The 21,964-nt window shown below is 39.9% G+C and overlaps 1 protein-coding gene and 2 long non-coding RNA genes across 5 annotated transcripts in view; 1 reads left to right on the plus strand and 2 right to left on the minus strand.

Moving 5' to 3' along the window:
• The window catches only part of RCAN2 (regulator of calcineurin 2), a 261,047-nt gene that overhangs the window by 133,412 nt on the left and 105,671 nt on the right, over positions 1-21,964 (minus strand). The window lies entirely within an intron of this gene.
• On the minus strand, positions 13,349-18,264 carry LOC140595009 (uncharacterized). Its single transcript, XR_011996396.1, has 2 exons — positions 18,149-18,264; positions 13,349-17,644 (listed from the first exon to the last, which is right to left on the minus strand). It is a non-coding gene; the product is annotated as an uncharacterized lncRNA (long non-coding RNA).
• Positions 16,709-17,591, plus strand: LOC140595010 (uncharacterized). The gene is made up of 2 exons (XR_011996399.1): positions 16,709-16,815; positions 17,450-17,591. It is a non-coding gene; the product is annotated as an uncharacterized lncRNA (long non-coding RNA).

Raw genomic sequence — 21,964 nt, forward strand, 5'->3', positions numbered from 1 at the left:
ACAACAGTGAGAAGTAAAAGGAAAATTCTGAAGATATATAAATAGTAATTGAGCTGAAGGATAAATAAGGTCCATGATTTATTTCCTCTTCTTACTTAGCTATGCATCAGCAAGCTTACCCTCAAAACCAAAGAAGTGAATGAACTAGTATAGAAGGAAATCAACTGTCTTTAACTTTGGCACTTGCTTGTTATCTTTGCGGACTTCCTCTACCACTTGTTTAATAGAGGTAAAACTACAAAGTATGGTTAAAAGATGTTATGTATTGGTTTGGTATCATTTCAAATCTGCTTGTTTACAGCTAAAATGAAGTTGTTTTAGTTCACTTATGACAAAGACCAAAAAAGAGTTGTTTTTATGTAAGGATGAAGTAAATTGTGTCAGGATGTCATCTCATCTGTCCTCACTAATGAGAATTCAAAAGCTGAGCTGCTAAGGGACCCCACTGGTGGTGGTTTATCAATAAAAACATAGAAAGAAGCAACTATGGCAGAGTACATTTAGACTATAAATACCAAGAGTTTGTGAGGACTGTCAGATGTTCAGTCTGGGTGAGATAAGCCTTTGTTGATATAAAACAGCTCTCTGAAATAACAAGATTTCATTTTTTAATGGCAAAATAATAGTACATTGTATATGCATACCACATTTTCTTTAACCATTCAACTATCAATGGATATCAATGGTTGCTTCCATATCTTGGCTATTGTAAATAATGATGAAACATAGGGATGTATATATCTTTTTGAATTAGTGTTTTTGTTTTCTTTGAGTAAATACCCCATAGTGAAATTCCTAGATCGTTTGGCATTTTTATTTTGAATTTTTTGAGGAAACTCCATACTGCTTTCTACAGTGGGTGTACCATTTTGTATTCCCAACAAAAGTGCAGAATGGTTCCCTTTCCTCATATCCTCACCAACACTCATTATTTCTTGTCTTTGATACTTGCCATTCTGACTGGTGTGAGATGACAACATGGATGAACCTAGAGGGTATCATGGAAGTGAAATAAGTTGGACAGAGAAAGACAAATACCATATGATTTCACTTATATGTGGAAAGGCAAAATAAATGAGTGAACAAACAAAACAACAGATCTTAAATACAGAGAACAAATTGGTGGTTTCCAGACGGAAGGTGGGTTCAGGAAGAGAGGAAGGTACACCTTCACTAGAGGTACAAATTTCCAACTATAAAATAAACAAGTCATAGTGATGAAAAGTATAGCATGGGGAATATAGTCACTAATATTTAATAACTTTGTATGGTGATAGGTAATAACTGCACTTACTGTAGTGAGTACTGAGTAATGCATAAAAGTGTCTAATCATTCTGTTGTACACCTGAAACTAATACAGCATTATATTTCAACTATACTTCAACAATTTTTAAAAATACTTAAAAATTGAAAAATAGATTAGGTCTCTAAAGACCTTGGGGCAATTATCTCCTGACATGGTAAAGGAGACTCTTTTACTGACAGTGGCATAAGAGCAATCTCCTGAGAAGAAGATCATCTTGCCCATCAACACCAGTACCATCATTTCCTAGCAACATGCTCTAGCAACAAGGAACTTTTGACTTTTTGCACTGGCAGCTAGAGCTCAGCTATTGGTTGGCTAAGCTATCTCTTGTGAGTACTGATTCACATAAGGTATACACCTCAACTGAATTTGGACATTATTCCTTTCATCTCTCCTTGCCTGGAACAATAGTGTGATTAATCTATTATTGATTTGGAGTATGTTATTTCCTTAGTAGTTTATTAAGAAACATCATTCTCTATGACTCTGGATTGTGAAAGTATTACAATTCCCACAGTGAACCTGTGTTAAATAAACTATTGGCAAAGACAATGTCAGTTTCTGAACATTAATTAATCTCCCCACCCCCAAAAAAGATTATTTTAGAAAGGCAAAAACATGACTCTTTTACAAATATAAAATGAAAGGTTTATTTAACTCAAAATATAATATGTAATATATAATATATATTGCAATCCTCTGCTCCAGTCAGCTGGTAGTTTTCCATTGCTCACTGGGAAATGTGAAGTTGATACAATCCTCTTTGGGCCTTTTCCCCAAGACTGAGGCCTTTTTCCTGCCTGATGGCATCTGTGCCTCTGCCCTTACTGGCTGTGTTGTAGACATCATCACCCAGGAGTCTCAAGGGACATTTGCCTCCCTTCTGCTCTGAGCACTCTTTGCTTATGCGTCACCAATTCTCACTCTCTCTCTTCCAAGCCTGGCTCAAATAACCTTCCTGTGGAACCTTTCTGACAATCCACCTCCACACTTTGGACTTGCTTCCTCACACTTGTGTCCATGTGACATGCTGTCTTACTTTATCGTTTCCTGTCTCCTATCATCAGACTTTTCATGACATAGTCTCAGCATCTTGAACAGTGCCTTACATGGACAGACCCTGGAAAAATATATTTTCCAAAAAGTAAATTCAAGAAGAGGGTAAACAATAAATCAAGGTCCCAGAGAAGGTGCAGTGGAGTTGGATGGGGGCACACAGGGAAGAAACCCACTTGGGGGGAGTGGACCAGCTGGGAAGAGAGCCAAAGGAAGGCAGCAGTCTTCCCCATGTCAGTCTACAGGCTCTTTTCTTCCTTTGGCCTTCACACATGTACTTCTGGGGTACCTTAGGATACTGGGTGCAGGATAGGCACAAAGCAGGTCCCTGCACTGCTCCCATCCTTGCAGAAGCAGCACCCCTAATGTGAGGCCATAGAATCCAAGGTGACACCATTGGAGGTCACCAAGCCACACTACTGGGGTGCCCTCTCCCACTGAGCCTCCTCTCCTGATGACCACACCCCCACTGTCTATTCCCATGACCCTCTCCCAATGACCCCTTAACCTTCTCCTACTTGACTATCTTCCTATGACCCCCCCCTTCCTCACAACTCCAGAGGGAGGGAAAAAATGTTATTTTAAGGGGTTATTTAAAAACATATAAAATGTATGTATATGCATAAATATGTATATATATAAATATATATAAGATTAAAAGTTTTGTTTCATTCATTAATAAGGGAACTACTAAGATATTAAAACCAGACTAAAAGAGAATCTAAGGTATAAACACGTACATATTTCAGGAATGTTGAAATGAATTTGGTTAATAGATATGTTAAAAATCAAATGGTAGGCCTAAAATGGAGTCACTTCTGCTAGTGCTAGGTCTCAGTAACCAAAGAGAGATTTAATTACAGTTTCAGGGGCACCTTGGTAGCACAGTCAATTAAGCAGTCGAATCTTGATTTTGCTCAAGTCATGATCTTAGGGTCATGAGATTGAGAGTCTGCTTAAGACTGTCTCTCCCAGGGCGCCTGGGTGGCTCAGTAGTTGAGCATCTGCCTTTGGCTCAGCTCATGTGATCCTGGGGTCCTGGGATCAAGTTCTGTATCAGTTTCTCCTTCTGCCTGTGTGTCTGCCTCTCTCCTGTGTCTCTCATGAATAAATAAGTAAAATCTTTAAACAAACAAACAAAAAAGACTCTCTCTCCCTCTGCCCCCTCCCCTATGCTTTCTCTCTCTCTCTCCAAATAAATAAAAAATCTTTAAAAAAATAATTACAGTTTCAATCTTGCCACAAATGGAATCTTAAACCAGTCCATCAAGAATCCCTAATCACCATTAGTTAGGTAATCTGCAAGCTAGACTCCTGCCAGCCTCTATAGGGAATAACCAACCTGCTTTTTTTCCTGCTACTTACTTTCTGTCTATAAAATCCCTTAGCTTGGTATAGTTCTTTTGAGCTATTTTCTATCTACTAGATTAGATGCTGCTCATTTCACGAATTGCTGAATAAAGGCAATAAGATCTTTAAAATTTACTCAGTTGAATTTTGTTTTTTAAAAGATACAAAACTGGCTTCTTCCACAGTGGGGGAGATAAATATATTGAACCTTCACTAGAAAAATTCATTTGCATGTCTGTGGGCAAGAACATTTGCATTTCTGTCTGTCATCTACAATTTTGGTCTTACATAGTTCAAAGACAATGAAAGAATCAGAGATCCTATGGAATCAAATAACCAGGAAGGATATGTTAGACAATGCCTAGTTTTCACTGATGACACTCAGTCTTTTTGGTTCATTTCAAAGTCTTTAACAATTTTCCCTTATGATATACTGACTTATTTTATAAATTTGTTCTCTTCATGTTAGTTAACCTTTACAAAGAACTAAAGAAAAGAGCATGAAGGAGAACAAAGAGCAAAAGATATAGGGGATCAGAACTTGCTACCCCAAAATGTGTCTCTTTGGCATGTAGATTATTTTAGGCTGATTATTTTTAAGAAACAGGTCTCAAGAAGAAACAAAGGCTCCTCCAAATTGCCTAAAAGAATTTAGGTAAAGGACTTGTTTCAGGAAGGGAGTTATTACAACAGTAACTATAGTATAATATGAACTAGAATGGGAGACAGGGAGGAGCTTTAGCAAAATCTGTTTGTTAAAATTCCTCTCTGTGTCCTATTGTTCCTAAATGGCCCAGCAAACATTTGTTTACCCAGCAAACATTTACTTTTTCATTTTTTTCTGTGAATTGCTTTTTTTTTCCCTTTGAAGTCCCAGAGCCCTACTCCTTCTTAGTCCAGAATGACACATATACCTCATTTTGCCTGATTGTTTTTGGAATCTCTCATGTTTATGTGGATTCCCCATATTGTTTATAGTTAAATTTGATTTTCTCCTGTTAATCTGCCTCATGTCAATTTAATTCTTAGACCAACCAAAAGAATCTTGAAAGGTAGGGTAAAATGTTTCCTTCCAAACACAGATCATACTTCCACAATGTAAATTTCCTCCCTGATTTTCTTCTTTTTTTGTGTGTGGTCAGATAAGAACCCACAACTGTCCCGGCCCTTTCAACATCACTTCCAAGAACACAAACATAAAGAAAGAGGAAAAGTTAGGAAATATAAACTAGTTTTTAAAATTCATATAGGTTAACCGTAAACTAGATAATCTGACGTAACTCCAGGTTCTACAATAGTCGCTAGTTTGTTGGTAACCAAAATACCATAGACTCTTGTTTCCACAGCTTGTGTGGCAGTTGAGCTGTCTGATTAGCTTCATCTAATTTGGCTTGAGACCTTAGAGATTGTCTCCCAAACCTGCCCCTTAGACTCTGTAACATGATGCATGCTTTCTCTTGTTCTCTGGCCAAGCATGAGGGTACCTATTGTCTGAGAAGCTGCTTGAGAACTCCTCAATGCAGCCTCTGCTACTGATCCCCACCCTGAGAGTTCTGATGCCCCTACCAGGGGCATTACCACCAAGTACCTCCCCTAACTACCATCTCTCAGGAGCCAGGGAGACCCCATGTTCCCTGGAGTCCTTGGTGGGCCAATGTTTCAGGAGAAATGACCTTATCTCATATAATTCTCCCTCTTGCTCACTCTGCTACAGCCACATCAGTCTCCTTGCTATAATCTGAACCTAGTGGTCACACAGCAGCCTCTTCTCTTGGTCCAGACTGTTCTTTTTTCAGGTACCAACATTAGCCATTCCTACATCTCCCTCAGGTCTTCCACTCAAATATCACCATCTTACTGAAGCCTTCCCTGGCCATCCTTCCTAAAATTACAAGCCTTATCCCACCCTGATAGTTCCCATCATTTTGCCCTGCTTCTTTGCTTATTTTCTTATCCATTAACATGGTCCGATATAGTACATACTTTTACTTATCTTATTTCTTGTCTGATGAAGGGGAGTGGAATATGCCATCCCAAAATATGCATCTTTGGCATAAGAGTTATTTTGAGCTGTTTATTTTTGAGAAACAGCAGACACCGTAGAATATCTGAAAACAGTCTATAAGCTACTCTTTTGTAAAAGAAATTTACATAAATTAAGGAAATTTCCATTTGTAAGTGTCTTCCTCTCCATACCAGGAAGAGAAGCATGACAACACGTCACAAGGAAATCTAATTAATGAAGAAGGCACTGACTTAAATCTGCATAACAACCTTGTCCTTGTTTACTGTGCTTTTCCTGGTAACCTCTCATAACTACCCCCCATGCACACACACACTGTAACACACATACATACAACTTCTTTATCTTGGTCATTAGCAGAAGATGGTATGTAAGGTGGGAGTTTGGGCCACCCTGAAGGAATTTATCATTTTTCCCAGGTATCTCTCAAGTAACACATGAGATATTAAACTTCTATCTATTTTTCTCTTGTTAAAAGTGCTTTTCTTTTGTTAATCTGCCTTTTATTACAGAGGTCTCAGCCAAGAACTTAGAAGGGTAGAGGGAAAATTCTTTTTCCTCCCCACACTGACTTCCTCCATCATCATGGAATAACAGAGACGGAAATTTTTGTCTGCTTTGTTCACTACTGTATGTCTAGCATGATGCTGAGCACATAATAGGTGCTCAGGTAAGTACTGGTTAGATGAGAAAGTCCCTCTCCCTAAGCACCACCTCTGTGTGTGTGTGTGTGTGTGTGTGTGTATGTGTGTGTGTGTGTGTGTTTAATGGAACACTTTCTGTAACAACAGCTTCTTCAGTGTTTTTGTAGCTGAATCTCTGGTATGGAGCTGGTAGTTGATAGCTATAGCAGGCAGGCCACCCTCCCTATCTCTTCCCCGGAGGCACTTTCCTCCAGTACAGATGACCTTATACAAATTTTTGCTGTCAGGTTGTTTGTCCTACTTGCCAACCCACCAGGCCAGTCTTAATGGTTTATCTAAATACAGATAGGAATTTTGAGCATTTCTTTCATTTTTACTCTCAGGCATATTAAAAAGTACTGGTGACTGTCAATAGGAAACTGAATTTCTTCAGTGGTCTTGCTTTTACTTCCTTACCATCAGTTTCCAACCTCATAAGTTCCCTGGATGAAATTTGAAACTGGCCCCCATTCAAAGAGGGCAAGAAAAGATTGAAGAAAAAGGCACACCACTCTAGATTGGTAGGTAGGTTTAATAAGCAAGGAACTTACATATGAGTCCTGTCTTGGGTGGCTGCAAGATGAGTAGATCTCTGTACCAGCCAACAAGAATCTTGAAAGTGTATACAGAGGTCTTAATTGGGTCCAGTCACAAATTCAGTCCAGATGGTCTCAACAACACATTGCTCTCTCAAGGCTACATCCTTGAGCTCCTACTGTGAGAATGGTGAGCAGAACATACATTCCAAGGACAGGGGAGGGTGTGAGGAACCTGACTTACCAGGTCCAGCTTGCAGGGCAACTGGAGGCCAAATCCCCTTGATGACCTCTTTCAATTCTTACCAAAGAATTTAAAATCTCAATTTATAGATTTAAAGGATCTATTTACTTTAAGCTCTCCATGTATTTGTTCTTCATTTCTCTTCCTTAATCATTGAAGGGGCTCAAAACAAGTCTCCTCAAATATGCTGCTTTGGGATACGGATTATTTTGAGCTGAAGGCAATTGAGATCCAGCAGACTTAAGAAAAAACTTCACTGCTCCCTTAAACTACCTAAAAGAATTTAGATGGGAGGCCTGGCCCAGAAAAAGAGCTATTACCAAGACATAACTTTTTTTTTTTTTTTTAGATCTATGACCTATCTGTATGGTAGGACAAATATCTAATTACCAAACACCTGCTCTTCTTTTCATCCTGTGAATCACCCTCCTCTCCTTTGAGGCCCCGGGCAGGCCTATATCCCATTCTGTAGCCCAAGATGGCATATAATCATCATTGCCCCAGCTTGTCCTTGGGTCTTATATTCTTATGGGGCTTCCATACATGCATAAGTAAATTTGCTTTTCTTTCGTTAATGCTTTATGTAAATTTGATTATTAGACCAGCCAAAAAACCTAGAGGGGTAGAAGAAATTTTTTTCTTCCTAACATCATCAATCATAAGACATAGTTCACTTAGCTAATTATTTGATGAGAAAATAATTAGTTGACTATGGTTTAAGGAATTCTAGTATACAAACTATAAGCACATTTTAGACAACACTAGGTAACATTATTGGTGACTTTCCATGTCAGGCATTTTGGTAGCTGCTCTCCCTGTATTATTGTGGCTTGACTTTCAGAACAACCCTATTAAGTAAGTACCTTTATTGTCTCCAGTTTGTAGATGGGGAAATGAGGTACAAGGAGGCTTAGGTAATTGGTTCAAGATTACACAGTTGGATTGATCAGATCTGGGTCTGAACTTGGGTTATTTGATTCTACAGCATGGGATTATAAATATGCTTTCCTATAGCCACAGCAATCACCCAGAATCAACACAGTGTGGTTCCTGCTCAACTTCTTTGGCCGCTGTCCTAAGAAACCTGGTTCCCTTTTCTGCTACCCTGTCTCTCAGCTTGGAATAAATCCCACTTTTAAATCTTCTGGACAAAGTCATGACCTTTCCAAATGGCTCTCCAGGCAAAAATACTAAGATCCTGGATGCCTAAAGTATCAAGACATCTTTCTACCACCCTGAGAAGAAGCCATTTCTCTTGGGCCCCTTATGGCAAAAATCCCAGAGATCACTGGCCATCCTCTAACTCCCACTTTTCCTTCAGATTTCTTCTCCTCAGCCTACCTCCTCACTTCCCCACCTCCCATAAGCGTTTCTCTTTTTTCTTTTATTTTTAATGATCTTGGACATATGTATCTTGGCTGATGGTTCAACCTTTACAGAATTACATGGGCTTAAATTTCTAAGCCCAAAAGGGAGAGACTTCTGCCCGAGGTGCCATGTCAGCAAATGGAAACAGAGAGTTTTTATGTCCCTGTAAATGCTAGGCTTTACCAGAAACAGGGTATTATCCAGTCAGCCAGTCTCTAAAAGCCAACCAACTTTGGGCTCTGCACTTACTTCCTTGTTCCTTATTCTTTATCTACACTAGCTTCCTACCTTCTACCCTATTTTCCAGTTCTCCAAAAAGGGTTAAAATTTGTTTGTAACACCTACATCGTCTTTCTTCATCATTTTTGTAATACATGCAAAATTAAATGGAACATGAGAGGGGACTTCTGTTTATAACATTAGAGGGCTCATAGTAGAGAAGCAAGCATTTCAACATGTAAATTATTACTGGTACAGATTAAGGGATGGTTTGGGGAATGGAAAAGTCTTCACTGAATGTACTATCAGGCATGCATTTTATTTGGTTATTTTTCTTCACAAGCCATTGATAATGCTAGGCTTATAAGTCATGCCATCAAATGGAATTACTGTATTTTTTTTTAAAGGAGAAGGTTCAAAAGAACACCTGTTCTTACCAAAAAAATATCCAAAATATCTAATGACAGTCTGAAGATTACATGAAATGCTGACCTATTTAGAAAGCTTTTGAAAGCTCCAGTATTAAAATTATGTCACTGTGGAACTTCAAAGGCTTGGCAGGTTAAGATGAATTTGAAATGTCAGTTCAAGATCAACCTAAATCATTTAATTATTCTCACCCATTATTTTCAGTCAAGATGGAGAGTCATTCTTCGTGGGTTTTTTTTTCTTTTTTATGCTGCTGGATCTTCTATCAAAAGTAACAGGTGATCTCCTCTACACATCATCTTTTAAACTAAGTATGGGATTTTTCTTGCTGATTTAATTTCTTACTCTTGAAATAGGTATAATCTGAGATTATAAGATCATAAAAATAAACTACATGTAGGCTGAAATGTTTTTCTCCTTTTCTGTGTACACTGCAATTTCCATTTTTTGATTACATGGCTAGAAATTAATTCTAGCATTTTGAAATGCACATATGAGCAAAAGACAATGAAAAACAAATGTATATTGGCTTATATTTTCCTAAATTCCTCTTCAAATTCAACTGGTTCCAACAAACTTTACTCTCTGCTCTAAAATGCTTATAGTACCCAGATACATAACTTAAGAGATTTTTATCTTTTAGTCTAGGGCAGAGGTGGGCAATTTTTTTCTGTAGAGAGCCCTTGGGCTTTGTTCTTTCACATTCAGATTACCTTTCTTCAGGACATGGTCCTGAGCACACATCTCTAGTCTACACACATTGACAAGCCCTTGCCAGTGCCTCCCCAGCACCTGTAAGTACCATTCGGACTTCTAACCTTGCCCTTTCCTTTGTTTTGACTGATCTTCTATCCTGGTTGTTCTGTTTATCTCCTTTATTCATTCTTTTTTTTAAAATAATAAATGTATTTTTTATTGGTGTTCAATTTGCCAACATACAGAATAACACCCAGTGCTCATCCCGTCAAGTGCCCCCCTCAGTGCCTGCCACCAAGTCACCACCACTCCCTGCCCTCCTCCCCTTCCACCACCCCTAGTTCGTTTCCCAGAGTTAGGAGTCTTCCATGTTCTGTCTCCCTTTCTGATATTTCCTTCTTTACTCTTTTCTACTTACTCTGTGCCCCCAGGAAGCTACCTCCATGGAATGCATCCCACCAGCTCCCCAATCTCCTGGCTGAGATCAGCCAATGAGGAGGCCCGAAGCAAGAGCTCAGTGGGCAGTGAAAGTCTTGGAGGCATGTTTGCAATCTTGTGTGACTACAGCTCCCCCTAGGCAAACTATCCAAGCATAGCAGTTCTATTTCTCCTCCTTGCTCCTTTGCTCTGAGGGTAACACTTCTGTACTGTTGCTGGCCTGAATGCCTCAATACCCAGCTTAGTTAGTATAATACTACTTACATTTCAGTGGGTAGTCTCTTCATTAAAATCTCTTTATTTAAAGTTTCTGAGTGATTCTGTTTCCTGCTAGAATCCTGACTGAATCCTGAACTTTTACCTTTGTAGTACTCCTGGAACTCAGTCAGTACCCAGCTCCAATACATAGTTCTCTCTCCATATTAGATATGCTTTTCCAGGGTACCATATGAGTCACCTTTGGCATCACAGCCTTGTCTTTGCATGCTTTTTCTTCAATTTATACTCACTACTCAGTGAGCTATCTTCTGAGGATTTAACTCAAGGGTCTCAACTTGAAATATATGGACCTATAAGGTTGACATGGGTAGATCTGGAGAGGGATACATGCATGTTCCAGCACTGTATAAAAAATTGTGCGTTTCTACATTTTTCCAGGGGAGAAGGTCAGAATTTTTCATCAACTTCTCAAAAGACTGATGACCCAAGTGGCTAAGAATTAATTTTAACTAAAGACTGAAAGGAATATATGCAAGAGGGGACTTGTTCTACCATTTTAATTAGTGGTATATGATTCTTACAGTGTTTTTACCCTAGGCAGTGAGTTCTGACAATTCCTTATTTACAATGAGAATCAACTCTGTTGGGTGTCAAAAAAAAAAAAAAAAAACAACCCAATTCTAAACAACTGGGGAAATAAATTAAGCAAGTAAAGATGGTAGCCAAAATATCACCCTTATTAATCACCAAGGCAAATTCAGGATGAATTAAGGAACTTAGTAAGAGCCAAATGGGGCTGGCCAGACTTACTCATCTAATCACAATCCAAAGCTGGGTCCTCAAATAACAGAAAGCACAATTCAAATCCATTTAGACAACATGTAGATTGTCTTGTTTACCTAACTTGAATCCTGGATACCCATTGGTGTGCCAATGCCTGACAACTGGGATAAGATTACTCTTGGACTCATCAGGCTTATGGTGGAGATCAAGATGTGCCTTCCCCTGAGGCACATGAACTGAATGTGGGAACAGTGGATGTACCTGAAAAAAATGGGGTTCTCTAAGAAGAGAAGGAGAGATGATGGTGTAAAACCAACAATGCCCAATACAGTCGTCACATTCAAAGGTGTTCCTCCTTTTTTGACTGAATGTCTCTATATAAATAACATTTTGGTCTATCATTAAAATCTGGAGGGGAGATACTGAGGAGGAGTTATTGGGTAATGGACATTAAGGAGGGCACTTGATATAATGAGCACTGGGTATTATATGCAACTGATGAATCACTAAATTCTACCTCTGAAACTATTTTTTTTAAAGTCATGCCAACTACTAGCTCTCAAAAGAAGAGCTTTGCATTTCTCAGCTAATGTCCTACTGGATCCTTTTACTATCAAAAATCCATTATCATTCCAACTGTAAAATAGGGAAAAGAACATTTGTCCCAAGGATACTATAAGGTAAGTGTTCTGAGCTTATAAGAAAATTAAAGTAAAATGGTATTTTGGATCTGGAAGAGACATAAGTGATCCTGAGCTCAAAAGAAAGTGAGTCCCAGAGGAAGGGAGTCTCTTGTGTCTTACCACAAGAGTGTATAGGGGAGCTGGAATCAGCATCCAGGTCTCCCACTGTTGGGATGGTGTTCACTTGATACGTCATCAGTCATGAACATACCCTCACAGTAAGCTACAGTGTATTCACTGCACAATTTAGTGTTGTTTCATGAAGATTGCTTTCTTTGAGTTTATAAGAAATTACTGTTAATTAATTTTCATTGATTGATATGCATTTTAGTTGTTGGCAGGTAAGCTAAAGTTAAGCTACAGAGTCAAGAAACATGAAACCCAAGAATCTTCTGCTTTTATTGGGCTGGTATTTTATTTTCGCACAGTAAGAACTAACTAGTCCTTAAGCAGAGGAAAATGTATCACTACATTTGTCTCCACACATTTCCTTATCTTCAAATAATGATTCAAAGAAGATGATGATACAGTATTTTATAATTTAGTAAGACACAAATAAGAGAGACATGGGCACCTACCTAACAGTAGCAAACACAGCCTTAGGGCAGAACTTTTTGACTGAGACCCTTGATATATGAGAAAAGAGAATATGAGTCCATCTCTGTCTCTCTGAATTTCTATGGTGTGCATAATCATGTTCTATCTGGTACTATTTTTTAAAGATTTTCTTTATTTATCCACAAGAGACACAGAGAGATGCAGAGACATAGGTAGAGGGAGAAGGTGGCTCCCTGCAGGAAGCCTGATGCGGAACTTGATCCCAGGACCCTGGGATCACAATCTGAGCCAAACGCAGATGCTCTACCACTGAACCACCCAGGCATCCCTCTATCTGGTATTATTATTTTAACATTTCATATATATTGCTCCAGCTCTTTAATAGAGAATAATTTTAATACTTTTAGTATCCAATTCACAAGTCATATTTGTGTGTGTGTGTGTGTGTGTGTGTGTGTGTATTTGTGCATATACATATGGAAAGAGGGGGAGGGAGTGATGTTTAATATTTGCCGTATAAATGAACAGATGAAATATGAGGCTGATAAATTGTAAAATCCACAACCACTTTCAGTCCTATGAATCTAGGCTTTTATTTTATTTTTAAAAATGATTTCTTGATTCCATAGGTCTGACACGAAAGAAGCTTAAATTTTGACAATGAAAATAAATGAAACCAGTGTGGAAATTTCACCCCCTCCTATTTTAAACTTAAATTCATTAAGCCCACCTCTGTTTGCCTGATATAGTCCAGCATTTTTCTTTTTTTTTTTATCAAACTATATTTCTAGCAATAGAATTTAGAATATAAAGAACACTCCATATTTATGCTTCTCTGTTAAGGTTCAGCAAACTTTTAAAATAAAGAGCCCCAGAGGAAAGTATCTTGGGCTTTGCAGGCCATAGAGTCTCTGTCAAAACTATTCAACTCTGCCAATCACAGTGCAAAAATCACCAATACATAGGCAATATGTGAAAGAATGGGTGTGTCCATGTTCTGGTAAAACTTAACTTACAGAAACTGAAGTTTAAATTTCATATCATTTTCACATGTCATGAAATGTACTTCTTTTGATTTCTTTCCCAATCATTTAAAAATGAAAAAAATGTTCTTAGCACAAAGACCAAACACAAACACGAAGTTGGCCAGATGTGGCTCATAGGCCTTGGGCAGCGAACCTCTGTTCTATGACATTCCCACCTGTTCTGCTTGCCACATCTTTCTTTTCTTCTCATCTATGAATTTCTTTTCATTCTCCAGTGTGTGGGTCAAATACCATACTTTCTGGAATAGGTATCCATTCCTCTCAGAGGTTCCCCACGCTTCTTCCTTTCTGCTCCCCAGAACCTTTTGGTTCTGTCCCCAAAGGGAAACTTGATAGACTCAGTTTTGTCTGCTGTTACGTACAATCTTCATAATACGATTCTCTGTGATCCTATGCCTAATTCCACTCTTCCCCCTGCTACACAATGCCTAACACAGAATCAAGACTCAGTAAATGTTTATTTAATTATAAAAATCAATGCCTTGCCTCTTTCCAAAACCTACCTAGAGAATTGATAATGAAGTCAAAGCAGAGTGCTGAGACCACACAACTTGGGGTGAACACATCATAGAAGATGATGCCACCACTGAGGCTGGGCTCGGAGCCTCCTTGTTAAAACACAAAGGTGACAGTTACAAGGTCTTATCAGAAAGGAGGAAAGAGCAGTCCCTGGGTGGCTCAGTAGTTGAGCATCTGCCTCTGACTCAGATTGTGATCCCAGAGTTCCACATCAGGCTCCCCGCAGGAAGGCTGCTTCTCCCTCCACCTGTGTGTCTCTGCCTCTCTCTCTCTGTCTCTCATGAATAAATAAATAAAATCTTAAAATAAAAAAAAAAGAAAGGAGGAAAGGGACCACGTTTACAGAAGCAAAGTTCTATTTCCCCCTGGCATTAGGTTTTAAAAGCATTTGTTCATGTGGAAATTTGTGCAGGGCATTTGGTGGCAGCCTAGATACTGTCCTGCATGACAATTAATACTGCAAAAAAAAATGTGATTTTTACATTGGGAAATGCAAAGGCAATTCCATGAAGAAAAAAGATCCTAGGATGCTGCTTTCTGAGCTCTGATTTGAAACAAAGATAGAACTTAGAACCTACCCAAGGCAGACTTGGGGACCCACATCCTCCAGCCCATCTTCCTTAATGCTTCTTCTTTAGAGTCAGAGACTCATGGTTGATAGGCTGGAGGTCCCAGGCTAGATCTCTGGCAAGGGCTGGCATTTCAAAGAGAACCTATCCATAAAGTTGCTGGTGGGCTCAAAGGGGAAGCGTGATGCTCCTTAACCACTGGTTCAAGCATTTAATTAAGACCCCAGAGATCTCCTCCACAGAGCCTAGTGGAAGTGGTTCCAGCCTGGAAAATGTTCAGAGTGGGCAATGCCCCATAATGGCAGGAGGAACACTTCCATATGCTTTTCTAACATGACTAAATCAGAGTAGCATAACTCCCAGTGGAACAGGCAGGGTGAGTCAGCTGTGAAGTGTAGTTCCAAAAGAAAGAACAAGGGACTTGGTGTGCAGCACTATTTATTATTAACTAACCGAGGAAGACCATCAGAGCCAAGAACCCAGCTGTCTCTTTCTGGCAGAAGTTAGCTCCTGGGGCAGAGGGCCTCTTGAGGTCACTCCCAATTTGTGCTATCAATACTATTTAGTTGGCATAAATAAGGATCTTCCTGCTTGTTACAAAGCATTTGTATTCACTCTATCTAAAATTGTATCAGCCCATTAGGGGACAAGTTACAAAGATGAAGGCTACATCTTGGCCAGACTGGGAGATCAAGGAGGAAAGAAGGGTAGAGGGTGGTAGCTCAGAGCACAAAATGGGGAGTCGACAAGACCCCAGAAGTTCAAACCCCTATATGACCAACTTATTAATTATATAACCTTGGGTTGCTCTATCTGCTCCATGCTTCCAATCCCCAATCTACAAAATAGATACTGACAGTGATCTCATAAAGTCATTGTACGATTAAAAGAATTGCCACATGGGAACCACAGAGACACTCAGAAAAATGTAGGCTACTCCTCTAATTATCTGCATACCCACAGTATTGGTCACAGCAGTTGGCACATTGCAGGCACTAACTGAATATGTGCTGATAGATTAGCAAATTTCTTGCCATGAAACTGATGGCCATTCATTTGCTAGTCATGGTGCCAGTTCAGAGAGGCTGAGATTGGCCTCAAAGATGCCATGAGTTTCATGATTTGTTTATAAATAGTCAAGGCTTCTCATTTATAAACTGCTTCTTATGAGTGAGTAAACACGAGACAAGGAATGGAATGTGACGAAAGACAACTTAACCAACATTACTCAGCATTGACAGCTGGAGCTACAGGCTGCTCAACGAAGCCAGCAGATACCTGGCCCAAGGCCTAAGCTGCTCAAAAAATTGTGGGTGCGATTATGATCATCATTCTACGGCTTAAGCTTGAAATCCAGTATTCTGGTGATCCTGTCCAGATCGAAATGCAGGGTTTATAGGAGTATTAACCACCTGAGATTCATATAAATCCCATACATATTGAGATGTATGGACTTGAGGATGGTTCAAGGAGTCCTGTATTCTCAAAACAGTTACTTATAAACTGTGAAGCTAAAAAGAGCTGCCATCTTTGGTTGGTTCTGCAGGTTGTACACTGCACAAGCTTCAGGGCACCAGTCACATGAACCAGGAGGCCCTTAGGGTTATGAAGTGTACAAATCAATGCCACAGCAGCCCTAATAACAGTACTCAACTATGAAAATTTACTCCTTGTTGAAGATACTGAACCCAGAAGAGAAGTTTCTTAAGAACACAACTGGTATCCGTTTTAATTAGATGTCTGACAACAAGTTGGCTTACTGTGCTGACAGAGAGTTGATTCTTTTGGAAAACTGCATCAATTATACTTTGGGTCTATCTACAGGCTTCTGAACCTAAAGTAAACATTGCATCAATTCATTTGATTAGAATAGTGGTATGATACATGAAATGGGCCTCCCAGGGTATGGTAGCCAAGTGTGGACACAATGAGCTTTGTAAATATGATATGATTACTCACGCAAATGTGTTCTGGCCCTAGTTGAGGTGCACATGGATCTAGAAAACAGACTGCAGTGGAGTGAGCATCACAAAACCAAAAAGGATAAAGAAGTCTCCATCAGGGAGGACAGAGCTGGCTCATTATGTGGGTAAGTGAAACATGGGCTAGAAAAAGAGCCTCCTTGCTGCTGGGGATGAGAGGCTGATGTTTCCAGGCACCACACTCTCCAGACACCAGATACCTGTCTCCAAAAATGATTAAACTGCTCTAGGTCTCTAGAGCGCCATCCAAGAGACAGGGGGTTCTGGAAAGCATGGCTAGGCAACACAACTACATCAGCTCAGTGACAGTGAACCTTTTAATGATTCTGGGGATAGAACACAAAATTATAAGCTCCAGATAAATGAATTGTGAGGGTTTAAAGTATTTTTTTTCTCTGTAACTCATTTTAGCTCAGGCAATCTCATGTAATCCAGTTACAATATGTGTTCATGTTTCCTGATGAATGTGCTTTTTATGGTTTTATAATAGGTCTAAGAAGCATTCTCATTTAAATTAAATGATGTTTGGGGGATTTGAATAATTGTCATGATTTAAGCCTGACTCATTATTAAATAAAAATACTAAGTTCTCCTCTCCTTCCTCCTTACCCTGATCTGCAGCCTTAATGGCATCTTGTTCCCAGGTAGAAAATCATGAGGAAGTATGATCATAGGCATGAATGTTGTTATTGATGATGTCCCTATTAAATATAATTAAGCTGCAGGAAATACTCATTTCAGATCACCGTGTCCTTGGACTTGCCCAGGTATCTTGGGGGAAGGACTGCTCGACACTTTTCTTGCAGTTCAGCAGGCAGCAGCATTTCTGCAGCTGAAGGAGAGAAGCCTTTGAAGAAATCTTCCAAAAAGATGTCTCAAAAGGTATATATTGAGTTCAAATGTGTCTGCTTCTGTGGCTATCCCAAAATGGCACTTCTGCAACATCAAAAGCAAAGAATGCAACCCCTCGTGTCAGGTTAGTACACATCTTTAGTCCCTTCTCTGAACTCTGGCACTGGATGCGTTTTAGATTTCAGAGTTTTTCATATTCTAAAAGGAATTATGGTGGGTCTGTCAAAAAATACCCCTACCCCAGAAAAGTGTGGGACATCCCCTGTAATCTAATGGATTAACATTTCTGCAGTAAACTATAAGAGTTACCCCAAGGGGTAAAGAAAGACTAAGGAGTTCCACACCAGTAGAGGTTGGGATTTGCTGCCAAATGAGATTGTGCCACACTTCAGGAAAAAACATTCAGTATTCACAGCTTTTTGGATTTCGGTATTCAGCGTATGAGGAATTGATCACCAGCCAAATGTCCCAAGGTGTTATGGCCAAACTGCAGAGCAGCGGTTCTCAAAGTGTGGTCCTAGTGTGGCAGCATCAGCATCCTGGGAATATGTTAGAAACCCGAATTCTCAGATCCCACCCCAGACTTACTGGATCAGGAACTCTGGAGTGGGGGCCCACCAATCTGTTAGTAAGTCTTCTGGGGGACTCTGAAACTCACTTCAAGGCAAGAGCCATTCCTGGAAAAGTTCAGCATAAACACTGGCCTAGTAGGAAAGAGAAGTGAGTCCTGGTTAACTAGCTGTGACACATAACCTTTTCCTAAGTCATTTTCCCATCTGCCAAGTGCGGATGGAGTCTATCTGCCCTTTTTGTTTAGCAGGCTTGTTAGGAAGAGGTAAAGAGAAAGCATGTAAAAGGGCCTTATAAACTGTAAGGTACTGTGTGTATATTAGTTATTTTAGGAAGGATTAAAACAACATCAGTATTACATGGAACAGAAGTTAATTAGCAGATCAAGGATATATAGTAAGGGAAAATAAGTAATTAAACATGTAAAATGGCACTTTTGTGCCTGGAAAAATGATACAAGAAAAATATACTCTCAGGACGCCTGGGTGGCTCAGTCCATTAAGCATCTGCCTTTGGCTCAGGTCATGATCCTGGGGTCCTAGGATTGAGCCTCGAGTCAGGCTCCTTGCTCAGCAGGGAGTTGGCTTCTCCCTCTGCCTCTCCCCTACTCATGCTTGCACACTCTCTCTCTGAAATAAATAAATAAAATCTTTAAAAAAAGAGAGACTTATGCTCACAATGTTTCCTACCTCAGGTGTCCTGTCTCTGGGAGACCCTGAGTCGTGTTCTCACTCAGTTCACAATATAATACGACAATACGCGAAGAGACTGAACTATATGCAATGAAGGATGTATATGAATGCATTTTCACATGCCCCACCCCATATCATTCCAGAAAAGGTAAGTTTGAAATATAGATGACATTTTGCTGTTTGGAGCAAAGAAAACAATCCTGAGAAGCAGATATAACGATGGAAAGAGCCAGAGCCAGGAAACCTCTTTTCTAACAAGTGAACGAGGCAGCTGTGGGCAAGTCCCTCTGCTCTCTGGGGATCACCTCCCAGCTCTTAGCACTGCTATTCTAGGTTCAGTTGTCTTAGCTGCTTTTTTTTTTCCAGTTCCTGGTATTAGACTATAAACTAAAGGCAGGGGTGAAAATACAGGAGTCCTGGGGTGCCTGGTTGGTTTAGTCAGTTAAGTGTCCAACTCTTCGTTTCTGCTCAGGTCATGATCTCAGGTTTGTAAGATCAAGCACTGTGTTGGACTCTGTGCTGGCTGTGGGGCCTGCTTGAGATTCTCTCTTTCACCTCTCCCTCTTCCTTTCCTCCCTTTCTTTCTCCTTTTCTAAAGGAAAAAAAGAAAGAAAGAAAAGAAAATACAGGAATCCATTGAGAATGAACATGAGATGAGCTGTCTCCCATTCCATAAACCCAGGTGGAAAGCAGAAATACAAGCTGAATTGGGTTTCAGGGTATTGAGCCTTTATATAGTAATCCTACTGTATATTATGGCTCCACCTTACAGGCAAAGATTTTTATTTGCAGTTATAATGGTTATTGATACTATTAAACAAAAAGTCTCACAAAGGAAAGCTCAGTCCATACAAGAATTCTCCTCTTTTCTGTGGCCACAGTCCAGTGACTGAACTTCAGCCAAGGTCACTGCATCCTCTTTCTACCTGCTCATCTGGGATCAGAGGTGAGAGCATACTGCTGTCCTATCCAAACTCTCCAGCACTCTGTATCTTATCTGGCAAAGTCATGTCTTCAAGGGCTTTCTTGGCTTCAACAACTACCCTACAAGCCCTCTGAGGCATTGGCTTATATTCTCTAACGCATGCTTTCCAGTTATTACATGCTCATGCAGGAAGCAATATAGTGAGATGGCTAAGGATAGGGTCCGTTGGGCATTAGACTGCCTCTCAATATTTAATTTACACTTTGGTTAATCCATTTAACTTTTCCAGGCTTGATTTGCACAACTGTAAACTGGGAATACTAGTAGCTCCTTTCTCACAATGTGACTGGAAGTATTAAATTACATTATTTTTTAATATTTTATTTGTTTATTCACTAGAGACACACAGAGAGAGGCAGAGACACAGAGGGAAAATCAGGCTTCCCACAGGAATCCCAATGTGGGACTCAATCCCTGGACCCAGGATCATGCTGAGCCGAAGGCAAACGCTCAACCACTGAGCACCCAGGCATCTCTTAATTACATTCTTTGTAATTAGACTGTAATTAGGTAACCTAGACTGCTACCTAGAACAATACCTCACATAGCAAGAACCCCCTGATCAAAATGTGGTGTCCATCTTCTAGCTACTACTTTCCAGCTTCAGTCATGGAAACTACATTCAACTAAGCCCTGGAATAATCAGGAAGCCATGGTGAGGCAGAAACCTTCCCCCTCTTTGTTTTTCTTTTTTTTTTTTTTTTTTAGATTTTATTTTTATTATTTATTCGAGAGAGAGAGAGAGAGGCAGAGACACAGGCAGAGGGAGAAGCAGGCTCCATGCAGGAAGCCCGACAACGTAAGACTCCATCCCGGGACTCCAGGATCACACCCTGGACTGAAGGCGGGACTAAACTGCTGAGCCACCCAGGCCGCCCCCTTCCCCCTCTTTGAACCAAAGATCATAATACCCATAAGAAGGAAAGCAGTTCAATGTGTACTTTACTAAACTCAAGGAAGTCCAGGGGCACATTGTGCAAATGATGCAAACCCAGCAAAATAAACTCCAGGTGAGTTTAGAGACATCACACTGCCTATCTAGGGTGGTTCTATTAATAAAAGTGCTCTTGGGTGCATGATTTCATTTAAATACTGCTGTAGTCATCTTGTGTTTTCATAAGGTTCTTGTGTTTTTTAAGCAAAATAAGACCACAGAGAAAGTAGTCTAGAGTATCATGTCAAAATAGATTCTAATTGTAGATGAACAGAATAGCCTGTATATGGAAATGGAAGTGCAAACAGAAAGCAGATTTTTCATTACAATTGATTCCCTGGGAACAGGTCAGAAAAAAAAAAAAAAAAGCCTAAGAAAAATAAACCTCTCTCCTTGACAGGTTCACCATGAAGTTACTTCCTATGGCCTCTAGGTGGTGGACGTGGGTCTGTTGGGGGGTGATAAATTGTTCACCCTTCAATAGCTACAGAGCTTGGTCTTCCAACCAGTCTTCAGTTTTACAGAGAATCTCTGATAAGCAATATTTGGTGCTAAATGCTCTGTGGGACAAAGGACAGAACCAATCTAAATCCTCTCCTCAAGGAGCTAATAGCCCTGTCTGAGAGAAACAAAGCTAGATTAAGAACTTGAACACAAAATAGAAAGTAACAAAAGTGGTGAGAATGGAGACAAAACACAGGAGGAGTTTATCTTAAACACCTGGAGAAACAACCCGGGAAAGCTTTGTGGAGGAGGAGACATTGGAAGTGTGCCTCGAAGAGAGGAGAGTTGGGAAGAGGTGACTGAGCAAAGAGGGGTGGTGAGGGAGGGCTACCTAGGAGTTAGACACAGCCTAGGCAAAGGCCTAAAGGTGGCCACTTTGCCACTTCCTCTTTCCCAGCCCTTATACCTTTGAAATGAAATAACTCTTCAACAACACCATTTCTTAAATCTTTCTTTTTGGACAAGGAAAGTTTGAGTCCCTTAAGGTCAGAAGCACAGTTCTAGACTGCTAGGTGTTCTTCACTCTCAATATGGTGTCTGAGTCCCGCCACTCAACGCAGACTTAACTGAACATACATATGAGTTAATGAATGGATGATGCTCTATAAGCTGTGCTGTGCAATATGGTGGTCACTAGCCATTGATTTAAACTTAGAGTAATTAAAGTGAAATAAAATTTAAAAATTCAGTTCCTCTGTTGCACTAGCCACTTCTTAAAA

This window comes from Vulpes vulpes, chromosome 1 (assembly GCF_048418805.1).
Source record: "Vulpes vulpes isolate BD-2025 chromosome 1, VulVul3, whole genome shotgun sequence".
In the NCBI taxonomy this organism is placed as follows: domain Eukaryota; kingdom Metazoa; phylum Chordata; class Mammalia; order Carnivora; family Canidae; genus Vulpes; species Vulpes vulpes.